This window comes from Pseudophryne corroboree, chromosome 6 (genome assembly GCF_028390025.1).
Source record: "Pseudophryne corroboree isolate aPseCor3 chromosome 6, aPseCor3.hap2, whole genome shotgun sequence".
NCBI classification, from domain to species: domain Eukaryota; kingdom Metazoa; phylum Chordata; class Amphibia; order Anura; family Myobatrachidae; genus Pseudophryne; species Pseudophryne corroboree.
The window spans coordinates 283,551,412-283,570,440 of NC_086449.1; the positions used below are offsets into that span (position 1 = coordinate 283,551,412).

The 19,029-nt window shown below is 46.3% G+C and overlaps 1 long non-coding RNA gene across 1 annotated transcript in view; it reads right to left on the reverse strand.

Moving 5' to 3' along the window:
* Positions 1-251: 251 nt before the first annotated feature.
* LOC134935196 (uncharacterized) overlaps positions 252-19,029 on the reverse strand; it is a 44,914-nt gene continuing 26,136 nt past the window's right edge. Inside the window, exons 3-4 of the long non-coding RNA XR_010179976.1 lie at positions 2,156-2,282; positions 252-704 (exon numbers count right to left, since the gene is read on the reverse strand). This is a non-coding gene — a long non-coding RNA (uncharacterized LOC134935196). The remainder of the gene's footprint in view (positions 705-2,155; positions 2,283-19,029) is intronic.

Sequence of the window (19,029 nt, forward strand, 5' to 3'; positions counted from 1 at the left end):
CCCCATAGCAACTTATGGGGGCTGCTTTGGAGAAGAAATTTGGAGACACTGCAGCAGATCTCTCAGATATCTGGTGCTGTCCCCACTTCTTACATCCTGGAGATAATTGAGTCTTGCAGGCATCTCCCAAAAACATCTGCTATGGAGGGGAGGGAGGCGGGGGAGTTCCCACAAATTAGTTAAGGCAAACCTGCATTCTGAATGTGAAAACAAAGTTTTATGCTTGTTCTGAGTGAAATCTTGAAAAGGTGTAATTCAGGGTTTCCTTTAATGTTGCAAAAGTATATTAGGTTTGTAAAACCATTTTCAGTAAATTAGAAAAAAGAAAAAAACACTATATCTTTTTATCAGATGTACTTCCAAATGTAGCTTGCTGTTTACTGCCAGCACATGAATAATTCAAGATGGAAATAGATACAATCTCAGATTCGTACAAAAATAATTTAAGAAAAGACTAATGTGCTGTCATGATGCCATCACAGAGGTTTCTGAGCATGCTGCCTGTAAAAGGAGACTAGGCAGGAAGCAGGTGTTAAAGATCACCAATTATATAATGCATTTTTATTGCACTTTAATACATGTCACTCTTGGCAGTGTGTGTAGGCTGATAAAGATTATCAGATTTGCAGGCTGTGGTGGGTGTTTCATACCGCATGGTAGATTTTGTTTCAATGCATTTTCCTTTGTGTAAGTGGGTCTTTTTCCTGGGGGAGGGGAAATGAATACATAGAGATGATTAAATGGTGTGGGAAGTATCTCCTACAGCATCATCTTCTTCTGGCTGATCTTACACAACCGTCATTGTCATTTGTGTGTCTCTTTCTGCATCTTTACCATACATGATGCAATGTGATGTTTGAAATTGAAACCTATAGCCATAGACATTTATTCTTCAGACATCAATTCACACACAGACAAGATGCAGCTATGCATTACATTTTCCTACATAACATTTATATATTCCAAGGCATTTATTTTGCTATTATAGTCATAGCTCTTAATTATAAAAGATAAAATCAGTACAGGTCTTTAGGATATCCTTCTATAGACCCAGCTGGCTTACAGGATTCATTTCTAAAATTTGGCCAGCATGGAGGGGTTGTTATATTGGATGGTTATGGTTGTTGTGTATCTGTTACATCATATAGGTGGCTTTTAGTGGCTGTTGGGTTACAAAGGTGACACTACTGTAGTGGAGGGAGGAGCAGCCACACACACTTCCTGGCGGCAGGTCCCCTAGCAGATGCACATTGCAACCATGGTAATTCTGCCTTTGAAACCTACATATGTTCAAATTGCAGTTCTCGGAGTATACATGGCCCTAGTTGTTGCTTCATTGATCCCTTTCAAAATGATTAGTAAGAAAGGCTATTTTCAGCTCAATCCTGATGTTGTTAGGTTTGTGATGCACTGCAAGGGGCTGTGTATAGACAAAGTTTTCACATACTTACTGAAGACAGAATTGCAGCACAATAGTGCTACACATATCATCTTGTGAATAAACAGGTACTGTAGTTGCTGTCTAGAAATGGAAAAAACACCCACTGCAGTTATGTGATGCATCGCAATCCAAACGCAAAATCAGGAACATCGAAGGGGTAAATTCAATCTGTGCCAAGGCAGAGCAATGAGCATCCACACATCTGTACATACTGTAGCATGCAAGTGACTGCAGATGATGTCAGAGACCCGCCCTACCATACTGCCATGACACGCCTGCGTTTTTGCCGCCACTCCCACAAAACGCCATACTACCACCCCTAAACGCTCACTTCCTGTCAACCAATTTGTGATTACATTGCTATAAAATTGCGAACGCAATGCGGCTCTGATGCATGCTCGATGCGTGCACAGTGCATGCACAGTCTTTTGATAATTGCCCAGACTGCCAGATCTTTAAATTGCAGTTCATGCTGAATTAGGCCCCAAGGCAGACCCCTATCAGTAGAAGTCACACTTGCAGGTGCCTGATGCTAATGACTGACTCCAGCACCAGCTAGCCAGGGATGTGCAGTCAGGGTAGGCAGGGAAGGCAGAGCCTCCCTGTCAAACTCCTAAGATTTTATATAAAAATTGCTAGAATAATACACAGAAGATATTTAGAACATAAACATCTTCTTTCTTTATTGTAATTCATTTTAAAGCTAACACTCACCAGCTTTGTAGAGAATCCCTGGAGCTGCAGGGAGACAAGAGATGAGGCTGCAACAGCTCTGCCTCGGTTCTATAGTCAGACACTGCTTTGCAGAGCTGGGGACGGGGACACATGACGGGCATTAAAGCTGCACAGAAAGGGAGCAAATAGAGGCATGCGTCAGAGAGTGGGGGGGTGTCTTGTGCATTTATGGATACTTGGATGTGTCATGTGACCAGGAAGTGCACTGTAATCAGAGCTCAGTCAGCAGCAGCAGCAGCAAGAGAAGACACAGGGACGCAGGTTGGAGACTCAGTAGACATTGTAGCTTAGTGTAGTGAGGGGAGAGTTACATTGAGTAGGGGGTGAGACAGGCTCCCAGCATTCAGACCCATCCCCATGTGTGCCTCCCCAGCCATTCACCTCACTGCACATCACTGCAGCTAGCCGCTTCTGATTGGCTGTCTGCAGTTTTACCTATGAAGCTGATATTGCTATTTTCATTTATACACATGAAGGAAAATTACACTTGCTGCACTATAGAGTTTTTTTTTATTTATATGTAAATGTTATGCTATGAAATTAATGTTAAAAAATTATGCTTGTGTTTATGATCTTATTGCTATGAGTATATATGATGTATGCTTGATATAAACCTGGTGCATATGTTATTGGTGCATACCTGTATCGGTCCATACACACTGGGCGATTTTGAGCTGAACGCAGCTCACTTTTGGTGTGTTGAGCTGCTTTCAGTTCAAAACCACCCAGTGTGTATGCCCCGGCAATGAGCGATGATGCACGCCCCTGCTTCATCACCGGCTGCCGCCGTTCATCTGCTGGTATTACCAGCAGCTGAACGGCGTGGTGGATGGCTTTCTATAGCTGGGCAGGGGGGAAATCGCTCAGTGTGTATGCACCTTAAGCATGTTAAATGCCTCCAACTTAGCATGTGAAGGTAAATTTGAGCTTTGGGTCTATTTTGCATGCAGTATATGTCCCTCAAAAATGTGAAAAATGCCCACCATGCTCAAAGGTCGCCAGATAAAAATGAAAATGAACCATCACGTAATAAGCCTATAACTGCCATAGACAACAGGAGGGAAGTGTGCTCAAACATGTACTGTACATTGTATAAGAAAAGAGGCGACGCCAGTGCTAGTGGTAATGAAGCAAAGAAAGTTACCGCTGGTGAATCTTTTAAAAAAAAAAACAACGTAATGGGCAGTGCCGTAACTAGGCATTTTAGCGCTGTATGCAAGAAACGACATTGGCGCCCCCCCCCCCATGTAAGATAGTGGCAGTGAACCGGAGGAACCGCATCCCAGCATCCACAGCAGCGCCGGGCAGCCAATACGGAAGGAGTGGGGGATGCTGCAGCGGCGCTTACTACCAATGAAATAGCGCTGCTGCGGCTCCAGTCCCCCTCCCTCCTCCTCCTTCTCACCTGCCCGGCGCTGTAGCTCTCCTCCACAGCGCGGCGGCGGCGCACAGCGCAGACTTCAGAGGCATGTAATCAGTCAATTTGACTCATTACATGCCGCTGGCCGTGCGCCCTCAGGGCAACTGCGCTGTGTGCCAAGCCCACTTGGCACACACGTAGTTACGGCCCTGGTAATGGGTTACCCACATTTGTTAGTTGTGCACAATGCAGACAATTCTGGTCCACATTCTAGTAATAGAAACAAAATGAAACATTTGACCTTTTCTTAGACACTGCTCTCTAGGTTGTAACAAGTGGAGATGATGAGAAGAACAATAGGCAGTTGCCACTAACAGCAGCCTGAAAACATCAATATTTGCCTGCTCCTTTCACAGCATCTGAGGGGCAAACCCCACCTCATACTGCCTCCATCCCCCCTCCCCCCCCCCAAAAAAAAGTATTTAATATATGTACTGAGAAAATATAAAGGAAAAGCGTCACATTTCTGCTCTTCATATTTGCATCCTCTCATTCAGCTTGAGTGGTCATGCACATGGGGCAGTTACAATGTGTCCATGTGGGTCCTGATTCTGAGTCACACACAAAGTGGCTATAGTTTCGGGCAGCCATAAAAGTCTTAATTACTACCTAATGCGAGCAGGGCCATCTCCATGCTCTCTGTATTTTATGAAAAGCTTTTCTGTTCGTCATTGTTTCTATACTGTGTAATGTTAATTCTGTTAAGTGCCTTGAGTCCTATTGGAGAAAGAGCACTATATAAATAAAATTATTATTATTATTATTATTATTAACAACAACAACAACAACAACGTATAGGCACACTGGGCAGCTACCCAGGGCCCCACAATTCTAGAGGCCTCCAAGCAGGTGTGGGTAGTGATCACACAATCAGAGCGGCGAGACAGCATTCTCTACCTACCTCCCAGCCTGCAACCAGACAGTAAATAGCTGTCAGCATGCTGATTGGGTGATGGCTGGAGCTATCCACCAATTGGAGTTCTGACAACCATTCACTGTATGGAAGCAGCCATTCACTGTATGGAAGCATATGGAGAGACTGCGCAGGACCACAGGAGGGGCATGCTATGGTTTTTTGTTTAATTGGTTCCCGGTAATGGGTGTGTAGTGGCCCCAGTGTTTTGCTTTGCCCTGTGATACATATAGCTAATAACATACATTTTCTGACCACGTTTTCCAATGAAGCCGATAATGACCCAATAATGGTACATAACAAACCATTTTTATTAAACTCTGATTTACCAGTGGAAGTGGACCGTGTGTAATTTCCATACATGCCACTCCCCTCACACATTGTGCTGGAGTCTACTGCGCATGCGCAATATCTCCAGGAAAATGGCACTGGCGCCATTATTCTGGTGATTTCATCAGTAAATATGGTGCCAGCTCTAAATAAATGTAATAGGTGCAGGGCGTATGGTGTGGGCTCTCTTTGACTCAGGGGCACGTGTGCACCGCACATTCTGCACATATTATAGATTATGCCACTGTCTAAGGTTGGGTTCAGGATACCGGCGGTCAGCGTACCAACACCAGGATCCTCGCTCGCCACAGTTTCTATTCCCTCTCTGTGGGTGTCGTGGACGCTCGTGAGTGGGAATAGCCCTCGTCCCCCTGCCAGCATTCTGGCGGCCAGGATCCCGGGGTCGCTATGCTGACCGCTGGGATCCCAACCACCGGGATCATGACTACATCCCATTGACTAGGTTGGATATATAGGCTGTGCTCTATTTTATTTATTTAACATTTCTTACTTTGGCACCAGCATGATTCTTTGCGCTCCATAATTATCACTGCAGTCATCACATTGGGTATCCTTTTAACTCATTTTCAGCCTGAGTCTGTGAATAATGTATCAGCGAAAATCTCCAGTTTGCAGGTACAGTATCAGAGATGTTGCAAAACCACGTGCTTTGAATTCTCACTACGTTACCTTATTTTGGTGTGTATCCAAGACTGAGGATCTAAACATTTCCAGACTATTGTCTGTCCTGCTGTTCTATTGCATGGTGAAATTAAAGTCAAAAGGAAAACTATTAAGTACAACTTGCTTATATGCACAAAATGGTCCAAGATAGAATGGCCTTCATTATTATTTTAGTGAAAGTGTTGTTCCTCTCCTCTACTGAATAATCTCTTGCTGTGTTCTTCAATTGCCCTTTCTTGTAAAGTTATTGTAACATAGCATGGCTAATCTGCAGGTTCCAATAAATAATAGCAGCCACAGAGTCAGTAAACACCTTTATTTAACTGAAAGTGTTATTTTACTTCTTTCTGGGAGACAAAGGGAGGCAAATTTGCTTAGACAGTACAAAGGGCATGCTCGGGGTACATTTTCTAATTAACAAATATATACATACTCAGTTGTTGCTTTACAGCGAGAATGGCTGCTATAACTACAACTTAAGCATGTTCCCAAGGAGTGTCATATGAGGCCTATCTTCAGATTCAGATTTTTCTCTGGCTACACTATAGCCTATAGGCTACACGCAGTGGTTCCCAAACTGTGTGCTTACTGCCTAGGCACCCTGGAGTACATCGGGACACTTGCAGGGGTGCCTTGGATTGGTGGTCCAGGACCAATTCAAATTATGTAGGGTCAATGTAATAGGCAAAACCAGTGCTGGCGGCTGTCAATCATAAAATTTAGTCCAATTCATAATAATAGTAATACATTTAAGTCAGTTGTTTCCAAACGGTGCTGTAGCACCCTGGATAGCCTTGCGGTACTTGCAGGGTTGCTTTATATTGGTGGTCCAGTATCAATTCAAATTATTTATGGTCAAGGTCATAGGCAAAACCAGTGATTGTGGCTGTCAATCATAAAATATGTGGACACACAGAAGCAAACCCTGTTCCTCCCCATGCAATTGAACCTAAAGGCCCCCATACACTACTACAAAGTATCGTATGTAAACCTTGCATGCGATACCCCGCCAACTACCCACGGGGCTCCCCGGTGCCTGGATCACATATGATATATCTTTTGCATACGATGTATCGTATGCGATGCCATTGACTGCGACAGAATCCAACAAATCCTTGTGGCAGCCATGGCGATCTCTGGCTCCGATCAGAATCTGAGGTAAAACACATACGATATGGTACTTTTCACACGATTTATTGGCTCGATGGGTTGAAATAGTGTGATACAAGGGCCATATCGTATTAGTGTATGGGCACCTTAAGGATGACATATAAACACAATTTCCTTAATATTCCTTTCTAAATTTCTCAATAAGAAACCTTTGGCCTAGGGGTGCTGTGAAAAAAATTCTGATACTCTAGGGCGCCGTGATTAAAAAAAAGTTTTGGAACCACTGAGCTTCAACATCTTATGACCTCTTAAAATAAGGTATGCTTTTCAAAGCTTGGTAAACTGGACCAGCTTAATAGTTTGCCTAACACCGGAGAAATCTCAGATATTTAAATCATACGTAAACTGTAATTTCAGCGTGATTTTCAGGAGAAATGTATTTAATAAATAGGCTTAAAGTGCTGTAGTGCAGGCTACACACAGGAGGATGCAACCACTCAAGCCAGGGCCAGTGCTAGGATGTTCGGTGCCCCCCTGCAAACTATACATTTGCACCCTCCCTCCCATACATAATGAAGTAACAGCTAAAGCTGAAGGTGCAGGCCGTAAAAAAAAGGGCGTGGCCACACAATAGTACCCCCCAGTTCAAATTACACCACACAGTAGCACAATCTTATTCACATTACACCATATGTAGTGCCCCTAATTCATGTTAAGACACACAGTAGTGCCCCTTATACCATTATGCTACACAGTAGTGCCTCTTATACACAAGGCCCACAGCAGTGTCCCTTATACACATAAGGTTCACAGTAGTAGTGCCCCTTACACATAATGCCCACAGAAGTAGTGCCACACATAATGCCCACAGTAGTAGTGCTCCTTACACTTAACACCCACAGTATTAGTGCCACATATAATGCCCACAATAGTAGTTGTGCCCCTTACACTTAACTCCTACAGTAGTAGTGCCACATATAATGCCCACAATAGTAGTTGTGCCCCTTACACTTAACACCCACAGAAGTAATGCCACATATAATGCCCACAGTAGTAGTAGTGCCCTTTACACTTAACTCCCACAGTAGTAGTGCCACATATAATGCCCACAGTAGTAGTGGCCCTTACACTTAACACCCACAGTAGTAGTGCCACACATAATGCCCATAGTAGTAGTGCCACACATAATGCCCTCATCCCAGCATTTACAGCGGCGGCAGCCAGCCAATGCGACAGGAGAGGGACTGCTGCAGGGCGCCACCGGCAATTACAGTGCGCTGCTGTGGCTCCCTCCTCCCCCTCCCTTCTCTTCCTTCTCCCCTGCCCCAGAGCTGCCAGCACCGAGGAGCCTGACTGCCTGAGCCAGCGGAGAGAGGGTAAGTATCATCTATTCTATTCTGTCTGTTTGTCTGTCTGTCTATCTATCTATCTATCTATCTATCTATCTATCTATCTATCTACCTAATGTGTAAAAGGGGGATGCTGTCTGCCGTAATGTGTAAAAAAAGGGGACGCTGTCTGCCATAATGTGTAAAAAGGGGACACTGTCTGCCGTAATGTGTAAAAAGGGGGACTATCTGCTATAATATGTAAAAAGGGGGACTATCTGCCGTAATGTGTAAAAAGGGGGACGCAGTTAACCGTAATGTGTAAAAATGGGGACTGTCTGCCTTAATGTGTAATAATAAGAATTTACTCACCGGTAATTCTATTTCTCGTAGTCCGTAGTGGATGCTGGGTACTCCGTAAGGACCATGGGGATTATACCAAAGCTCCCAAACGGGCAGGAGAGTGCGGATGACTCTGCAGCACCGAATGAGCAAACTCAAGGTCCTCCTCAGCCAGGGTATCAAACTTGTAGAATTTTGCAAAAGTGTTTGAACCCGACCAAGTAGCAGCTCGGCAAAGTTGTAAAGCCGAGACCCCTCGGGCAGCCGCCCAAGAAGAGCCCACCTTCCTCGTGGAATGGGCTTTTACTAATTTAGGATGCGGCAGTCCAGCCGCAGAATGTGCAAGCTGAATCGTGCTACAGATCCAGCGAGCAATAGTCTGCTTTGAAGCAGGAGCACCCAGCTTGTTGGGTGCATGCAGGATAAATAGCGAGTCAGTTTTTCTGACTCTAGCCGTCCTGGAAACATAAAGTTTCAGGGCCCGGACTACGTCCAGCAACTTGGAATCCTCCAAGTCCCTAGTAGCCGCAGGCACCACAATAGGTTGGTTCAAATGAAACGATGATACCACCTTAAGGAGAAATTGGGGACGAGTCCTCCATTCTGCCCTTTCCATATGGAAGATCAGATATGGGCTTTTACATGACAAAGCCGCCAATTCTGACACCCGCCTAGTCCAAGCTAAGGCCAAAAGCATGACCACTTTCCACGTGAGATATTTTAGCTCCACGGTCTTAAGTGGCTCAAACCAGTAGGATTTTAGGAATCCAACACACGTTAAGATCCCAAGGTGCCACTGGAGGCACAATAGGGGCTGAATATGCAGCACCCCTGTAACAACGTCCAAACTTCAGGCAGTAAAGCCAGTTCTTTTTGAGAGAAAAAGGGATAGGGCCGAAATCTTGGCCTTTATGGATCCTAATTTTAGGCCCATAGTCACTCCTGACTGTAGGAAGTGCAGGAATCGACCCCCCTGGAATTCCTCTGTAGGGCCTTCCCGGCCACACACCAAGCAACCTATTTTCGCCATATACAGTGAAAAAGTCTTGCTGTCACGTCTTTCCTAGCCTTTATCAGCATAGGAATAACTGCATCCGGAATGCCCTTTTCCGCTAGGATCCGGCGTTCAACCGCCATGCCGTCCAACGCAGCCGCGGTAAGTCTTGGATCAGACAGGGTCCCTGTTGCAACATGTCCTGACTGAGAGGCAGAGGCCATGGGTCCTCTGAGAGCATTTCTTGCAGTTCCGGGTACCGAGTCCTTCTTGGCCAATCCGGAGCAAAGAATATTGTGCACACTCCTCCGTTTATTACAATTCTCAGCCCTTGGGTCTGAGAGGAAGAGGAGGGAATATATAGGCCGACTGGAACACCCACGGTGTTACTAGTGCGACCACAGCTATCGCCTGAGAGTCCCTTGACCCAGCGTAAAACCTTTTTTATCTTTTTATTGAGGTGGGATGCCATGTAGTCCACCTGAGGCAGTTTCCATCAATTTGCAAAACTGCGTGAAGACTTCCTGATGAAGTCACCACTTTCCCGGGTGGAGGTCGTGTCCACTCCCGGAATGAACACTGCTGACAGTGCGCTTACTTGATTCTCCGCCCAGCGAAGAATTCTGGTGGCTTCTACCCTCGCCACCCTGCTCCTTGTGCCGCCCTGGCGGTTTACATGAGCCCCTGCGGTCTGACTGGATCAGAGCCGGTTGGTCGCGAAGCCGGAACTCCGCTTGACTTAGGGCGTTGTATATGGCCCTTAGTTCCAGGATATTGATGTGAAGGCAAGTCTGTTGGCTTGACCACAAACCTTGGAATTTACTTCCCTGTGTAACTGCCCCCCACCCTCAGAGGCTTGCATCCATGGTCACCAGGACCCAGTCCTGAATGCCGAATCTGTTGCCCTCGAGAAGGTGAGCACTCTGCAGCCACCACAGGAGAGACACCCTGGCCCTGAGGGATAGGGTGATTAACCGATGCATCTGAAGATGTGATCCGGACCACTTGTCCAGTAAGTTCCATTGTCCTTGCATGGAACCAGCCGAAGGGGATGGCCTCGTATGATGCCATCATCCTTCCCAGGACTCGAGTGCAGTGATGCACTGACACCTGTTTTGGTTTTCAATGGATTCCTGACCAGTGTCATGAGCTCCTGAGCTCTCTCTATCGGGAGATAAACCCTCTTCTGGTCTGTGTCTAGGATCATGCCTAGGCGAGGCAGATGAGCTGTAGGAACCAACTGCGACTTCGGAATATATAGAATCCAGTTGTGTTGCCGTTTCACTTCCAGAGAAGGTGATACGCTGTCCAGCAACTGCTCTCTTGATCTCGCTTTTATGAGGAGATCATCCAAGTATGTGATAATAGTGACACCTTGCTTCCGCAGAAGCACCATCATATCCGCCATTACCTTGGTGAAATTGGTAATGACAATCCCGTACCGCAATTCTGAGGTACGCCTGATGAGGTGGATAAATGGGGACACGAAGGTATGCATCCCTTATGTCCCGATTCATTTCAGGCTTGCAATGACCGCTCTTAGCGATTCCATCTTGAACCTGAACCTTTTCAGGTATATGTTCAGGGATTTTAATACAATATGGGTCTAACCGAACCGTCTGGTTTCGGGATTATAACATGGTCGAATAATAACACCCTCTTGTTGAAGGAGGGGACCCTTGACCACCACCTGTTGAAGATACAATTTACGAATTGCAGTTAACACTGGCTCCCTCTCTTGGGGGGAAGCCCGCCGGGTCCTCGGTGAGGGGGCATCTTCTCACAGTCCAGCCTGTATCCCTGAGATACAATTTCTATTGCCCAGGGATCTAACAGGGAGTGAACCCACTTGTGGCTGAACTTACGAAGGCGTGTCCCCACCGGGCCTAGCTCCGCCTGTGGAGCCCCAGCGACATGCGGTGGATTTTTGTAGAGGCCGGGGAGGACTTCTGTTCCTGGGGACTAGCTGTGTTGTACAGCTTCTTTCCTCTGCCCCCGGCTCTGACAAGAAAGGACGCACCTAAGACTTTCTTGTTTCTTTATTCGAAAAGCTGCATTTAATAATGTCGTGCTTTCCTAGGCTGTGCAGGAATATAAGGCAAAATATCAGAATTACCAGCTATAGCTGTGGAGACCAGGCCCGAGAACCTTTCTCCACACAATCCTCAGCCTTCCATATGCCTCTTAAGTCGGCATCATCTGTCCAATGTATATTCTACAGGACACGTCAAGCAGAAATCGACATAGCTTTTGTCTCTAGGACCCAGTATACTCATGTCCCTTTGGGCATGCTTTATAATTATATATCTATCACTTAAGACAGCATCTTAAAATATTTATATGCATACTAGGGTCTCAATCTCTGCTGATAAGGTACCTGTCCACGCTGCCACATCGCTATAAACCCATGCCGACACAATCGCCGGTCTGGGTAGTATACTAGAATGTGCACACTATCTGCAGGATCCCTGAGAATAGCTAGTGCAAACAGGACACCCAAGGGGAAGATTCTCAACACATCCTGGCCCTAGTGGGGAAAGGATACAGCCTGAGAATTCTCTTGTGGGAAGCTGCCGTCTCTTGTCTGGAGATTCCCGCTCTTTTTCCTCATGAGAGGAGGGAAATTTACCTCAGCATTCTTCCCCTTAACATGTGTACTCTCGTGTCAGGGACAGATGAGTCATCAGTGATATGCAAATCATCTTTTATTCCAATAATCATATATTGAATATCTTTTAGCCCTCTTGGCTGTAACTTTGCATTATCGTAGTCGACAGTGGAGTTAAACTCCGTGTCGATACTTTGTTATTTTGGATAGTGAACATAGAGAGACTCTGAAGGACTCTGTGACATAGGGACAGACCAGGGTAGATTTCCTTTCTGTTCCCTAACCTTTTGTGCAATAATTTTACCTCAGGACTTACACATATCCAAACAGGTGTCGGCGTTGTCGACGGAGACACCCTCCCACACACATATCCGCTCTATCACCTCCTTAGAGGAGCCTTTTACCTCAGACATGTCGACACACGCGTACCGACACACCACACACACAGGGGATGCTCTATTTGAAGACAGTTCCCCCACAAGGCCCTTTGGAGAGACAGAGAGAGAGTATGCCAGCACACACCACAGCGCTATATAATACAGGGATGTACACTATACTGCGTGATTTTTCCCCTATAGCAGCTTATATACACAGTTTTGCGCCTAAATTTATGTGCCCCCCCTCTCTTTTTTACCCTTTGTGTACCAGGATACTGCACGGGAGAGCCTGGGGAGCTTCCTTCCAGCTGAGCTGTGAAGAGAAAATGGCGCCGGTGTGCTGAGGAAGAAGGCCCGGCCCCCTCAGCGGCGGGCTTCTGTCCTTTTATGTACTTTAATGGCGGGGGTTAATGCACATATACAGTTTATCAGACTGTATTATGTGCTTTTCGCCAAGTAAGGTAATCTAATTGCTGCCCAGGGCGCCCCCCCCCCCCCCCTCAGCGCCCTGCACCCATCAGTGACCGGAGTGTGTGGTGTGCTAAGGGAGCAATGGCGCACAGCTGCAGTGCTGTGCGCTACCTTAATGAAGACCGGAGTCTTCAGCCGCCGATTTTCATGGTCCTTACGGAGTACCCAGCATCCACTAGGATGTTAGAGAAAAGGGGATGCTGTCTGCCGTAATATGTAAAAAGGGGATGCTGTCTGCCGTAATGTGTAAAAAGGGAATGCTGTCTGCCGTAATGTGTAAAAAGGGGACTCAGTCTACCGCAATGTGTGAAAAGGGGACGCTGTCTGCTGTAATGTGTAAAAAGGAGACACTGTCTGCCGTAATGTGTAAAAAGGGGACACTGTCTACCGTAATGTGTAAAAGTGGAAAGCTGTCTGCCGTAATGTGTAAAAGGGGACACTGTCTGTCGCAATGTGTAAAAAGGGGACGCTGTCTGCCATAATGTGTAAAAGGGGGATCTGTCTGCCGTAATGTGTAAAAGGGGCTGTACCTGGTGTAGTGGCGCTACTGTGTGGCGTAATTTGAATAATGGAGACTACTATAATATGTAATATGAATTGGTATTATTTTGTGGCCACACCCCTTCCACATGAAGCCATGCCCCTATATTTTTTGCGCGCGCCTACGCCGCGCATTGCCCCTGTTTTACATAGTGGGAGAGGGGGCGCCGATGCCTTATCTTGCACACAGCGCTAAAATGTCTAGTTACGGCACTGGCAGCAATTGCCTACAAGCACAGATTGACAGAAAAAAATTGTTGCACTGCAGGTGGGGCAGATGTAACGTGTGCAGAAAGAGTTAGATTTGGGTGGGTGTGTTAAAACTGAAATCTAAGTTGCAGTGAAAAAAATAAAGCTGTCTAACATATGTGAGCTACATGCAAAGGGCAGCCAATATTTACCCTGCACAGCAAAAATATAAATGTATTTTCTCCCCTTGCATTGCAAAATGGTTTGTTCCAGTTACATGCTTTTTCTGCTTTGCTTCCAAATCCAAATCAGGCCCATTGTGCTTGTTTTGAGGCCACCAATTTCACATTTTTTTCTGACAATGTTCCAGTCTTGACCAGCATGTGTAGCGTGTGTGTGGCGTGACCGATCCCTGGAACTGGTAAGGTTCTATAGATTTGTTGAATTGTAAGACAAATCAGACAAGCTCAGAATGTGGATAGTACCTTAATTTCTATGTGGTTTACCAATGTAGTTCGCCTGTAAAATGGAATTACTTTAGAAGTCCTTTGGAGAGCACCTAGTACAGTACTTACTGTACATTTTTTTCTATTTGTATGTCTAGGGAGGTTAGTGCTTATTATAAAGATCTACCAACTGTCACAAGAGCTAAGCAGAATGACCTACGGTAACTGAGTTATAACTAAGAGAAAACTCAGTGCTTTAAATCAATTTACTACAATAAAGTCAAAGGTTTTCTATCCTATGATAATGACATATTAAACAGTGTATCAGTGGTAGTATTAAAGGGCTTCATTAAGCAGTTCACTCTCACATGTCCGGTTGATTTACTAACGCTTTAGAAGAATAAGTTTGGTGGTTTATTTGGGATACAAAATACACTTTAAACCATATATAAAATCTGCAGAATGTAATGGCGTCCGAGATTGTGCGGGATGCCGGCCGTTCACGTATGTTTTTTTTTTAAAGGGACAATCACTTACAAGGCATGGTTTTGTCTTGTAAGTGCTTGCCCCTTTAAAAAAGTCTGAGATCAGCCGGCATCCCACACCTTCGGCAATTTTGGATGCTATTACATCCCGCCAAAGTCAGAACAAGGTATGATAGGGGCCCACTTTATCAGCTTCGCCTTGATGTGGTAGTTGGGCAAGCAATTTTAGTTAAACGTGCTAAGAACCTTATTTGTACTTAAATTGTAGAGTATATTATAATTGTACTTATTATCAGTATTCTTAGTGCTTAGAGTGTGCCCCTGCGGTTTACTTTTTTCTGTGTGGCACTACAAGTCTCAGCATGGTAGCATCTCTTATTAGGTGTAATATTAGGGTGTGCCGTCCAACCACCCTCTTTATTCGGTAACTGTGTATATATACTGTATGTGCACTTGAAGGTGGAGACTTATTTTGTCTGAACTAGGACCTCTCCCACCTGCCTTTAGGGTTTTTTTTTTATTACTATTGGTCCTTGTATTTGCTGTCTACATATTAGAATGGACACTATTATAGGTACGTCTTGGTTACATTTATATAATGTGTCAGTATTAGGGATATTCTAATATACGTATAATTTTCAGTATGGGGTATATTCAGTAGCTGAACTCCTGGGGGCAATGGAAGCATTGGTCTCTAGGCACCAGCTGTTAGGGGGCACAAGGGGTAAAGATAAATCCATCTCTAATCGCTGCCTGCACCCTGCTGATCGTTATCTGGTCTCTAGGTCGACAAGACTTAGGTCGACAGTGTCTAGGTCGACCACTATTGGTCAACAGTAAGTAGGTCGACATGGTTTCTATGTCGACTTGACAAAAGGTCGACATGAGTTTTTCAATAATTTTCATTTTTTGAACTTTTTCATACTTTGCGATCCACGTGGACTACAACTGGGAACGGTAGGTAACCTGTGCAGTGCGCAGCGAGGCACCTTGACCGAAGCATGGCAAGCGAAGCGAGCCATGCGAGGGGACACGGTGTACTAATTGGGGTTCCCGGTCACTGTACGGAGAAAACTACACCAAAAAAATAAGAATTTACTTACCGATAATTCTATTTCTCGTAGTCCGTAGTGGATGCTGGGGACTCCGTCAGGACCATGGGGAATAGCGGCTCCGCAGGAGACAGGGCACAAAAGTAAAAGCTTTAGGATCAGGTGGTGTGCACTGGCTCCTCCCCCTATGACCCTCCTCCAAGCCTCAGTTAGGATACTGTGCCCGGACGAGCGTACACAATAAGGAAGGATTTTGAATCCCGGGTAAGACTCATACCAGCCACACCAATCACACTGTACAACCTGTGATCTGAACCCAGTTAACAGCATGATAACAGCGGAGCCTCTGAAAAGATGGCTCACAACAATAATAACCCGATTTTTGTAACAATAACTATGTACAAGTATTGCAGACAATCCGCACTTGGGATGGGCGCCCAGCATCCACTACGGACTACGAGAAATAGAATTATCGGTAAGTAAATTCTTATTTTCTCTGACGTCCTAAGTGGATGCTGGGGACTCCGTCAGGACCATGGGGATTATACCAAAGCTCCCAAATGGGCGGGAGAGTGCGGATGACTCTGCAGCACCGAGTGAGAGAACTCCAGGTCCTCCTCAGCCAGGGTGTGCCCCTGACCAAGTAGCAGCTCGGCAAAGTTGTAAAGCCGAGACCCCTCGGGCAGCCGCCCAAGATGAGCCCACCTTCCTTGTGGAATGGGCATTTACATATTTTGGCTGTGACAGGCCTGCCACAGAATGTGCAAGCTGAATTGTACTACACATCCAACTAGCAATCGTCTGCTTAGAAGCAAGAGCACCCAGTTTGTTGGGTGCATACAGGATAACAGCAAGTCAGTTTTCCTGACTCCAGCCGTCCTGGAAACCTATATTTTCAGGGCCCTGACAACATCTAGCAACTTGGAGTCCTCCAAGTCCATAGTAGCCGCAGGTACCACAATAAGCTGGTTCAGGTGAAACGCTGACACCACCTTAGGGAGAACTGGGGACGAGTCCGCAGCTCTGCCCTGTCCGAATGGACAATCAGATATGGGCTTTTGTGAGACAAAGCCGCCAATTCTGACACTCGCCTGGCCGAGGCCAGGGCCAACATCATGGTCACTTTCCGTGTGAGATATTTCAAATCCACAGATTTGAGCGGTTTAAACCAATGTGATTTGAGGAATCCCAGAACTACGTTGAGATCCCACAGTGCCACTGGAGGCACAAAAGGGGGTTGTATATGCATTACTCCCTTGACAAACTTCTGGACTTCAGGAACTGAAGCCAATTCTTTCTGGAAGAAAATCGACAGGGCCGAAATTTGAACCTTAATGGACCCCAATTTGAGGCCCATAGACACTCCTGTTTGCAGGAAATGCAGGAATCGACCGAGTTGAAATTTCTTCGTGGGGCCTTCCTGGCCTCACACCACGCAACATATTTTCGCCACATGTGGTGATAATGTTGTGCGGTCACCTCCTTCCTGGCTTTGACCAGGGTAGGAATGACCTCTTCCGGAATGCCTTCTTCCCTTAGGATCCGGCGTTCAACCGCCATGCCGTCAAACGCAGCCGCGGTAAGTCTTGGAACAGACATGGTACTCGCTGAAGCAAGTCCCTTCTTAGCGGCAGAGGCCATGAGTCCTCTGTGAGTATCTCTTGAAGTTCCGGGTACCAAGTCCTTCTTGGCCAATCCGGAGCCACGAGTATAGTTCTTACTACTCTACGTCTTATAATTCTCAGTACCTTAGGTATGAGAAGCAGAGGAGGGAACACATACACCGACTGGTACACCCACGGTGTTACCAGAACGTCCACAGCTATTGCCTGAGGGTCTCTTGACCTGGCGCAATACCTGTCCAGTTTTTTGTTCAGGCGGGACGCCATCATGTCCACCTTTGGTCTTTCCCAACGGTTCACAATCATGTGGAAGACTTCCCGATGAAGTCCCCACTCTCCCAGGTGGAGGTCGTGCTGAGGAAGTCTGCTTCCCAGTTGTCCACTCCCGGAATGAACACTGCTGACAGTGCTATCACATGATTTTCCGCCCAGCGAAGAATCCTTGCAGTTTCTGCCATTGCCCTCCTGCTTCTTGTGCCGCCCTGTCTGTTTACGTGGGCGACTGCTGTGATGTTGTCCCACTGGATCAATATCGGCTGACCTTGAAGCATAGGTCTTGCTAAGCTTAGAGCATTGTAAATTGCTCTTAGCTCCAGTATATTTATGTGGAGAGAAGTCTCCAGACTTGATCACACTCCCTGGAAATTTTTCCCTTGTGTGACTGCTCCCCAGCCTTTCAGGCTGGCATCCGTGGTCACCAGGACCCAGTCCTGAATGCCGAATCTGTGGCCCTTTAGTAGATGAGCACTCTGCAGCCACCACAGAAGAGACACCCTTGTCCTTGGAGACAGGGTTATCCGCTGATGCATCTGAAGATGCGATCCGGACCATTTTTCCAGCAGATCCCACTGAAAAGTTCTTGCGTGAAATCTGCCGAATGGAATCGCTTCGTAAGAAGCCACCATTTTTCCCAGGACCCTTGTGCAATGATGCACTGACACTTTTCCTGGTTTTAGGAGGTTCCTGACTAGCTCGGATAACTCCCCGGCTTTCTCCTCCGGGAGAAACACCTTTTTCTGGACTGTGTCCAGAATCATCCCTAGGAACAGCAGACGTGTCGTCGGAGACAGCTGCGATTTTGGAATATTTAGAATCCACCCGTGCTGTCGTAGAACTACTTGAGATAGTGCTACTCCAACCTCCAACTGTTCTCTGGACCTTGCCCTTATCAGGAGATCGTCCAAGTAAGGGATAATTAAGACGCCTTTTCTTTGAAGAGGAATCATCATTTCGGCCATTACCTTGGTAAAGACCCGGGGTGCCGTGGACAATCCAAACGGCAGCGTCTGAAACTGATAGTGACAGTTTTGTACCACGAACCTGAGGTACCCTTGGTGAGAAGGGCAAATTGGGACATGGAGGTAAGCATCCTTGATGTCCAGGGACACCATATAGTCCCCTTCTTCCTGGTTCGCTATCACTGCTCTGAGTGACTCCATCTTGATTTGAATCTTTGTATGTAAGTGTTCAAATATTTCAGATTTAGAATAGGTCTCACCGAGCCGTCTGGCTTCAGTACCACAATATAGTGTGGAATAATACCCCTTTCCTTGTTGTAGGAGGGGTACTTTGATTATCACCTGCTGGGAATACAGCTTGTGAATTGTTTCCAATACTGCCTCCCTGTCGGAGGGAGACGTTGGTAAAGCAGACTTCAGGAACCTGCGAGGGGGAGACGTCTCGAATTTCCAATCTGTACCCCTGGGATACTACTTGTAGGATCCAGGGGTCCACTTGCGAGTGAGCCCACTGCGCGCTGAAACTCTTGAGACGACCCCCCACCGCACCTGAGTCCGCTTGTACGGCCCCAGCGTCATGCTGAGGACTTGGCAAAAGCGGTGGAGGGCTTTTGTTCCTGGGAATGGGCTGCCTGCTGCAGTCTTCTTCCCTTTCCTCTATCCCTGGGCAGATATGACTGGCCTTTTGCCTGCTTGCCCTTATG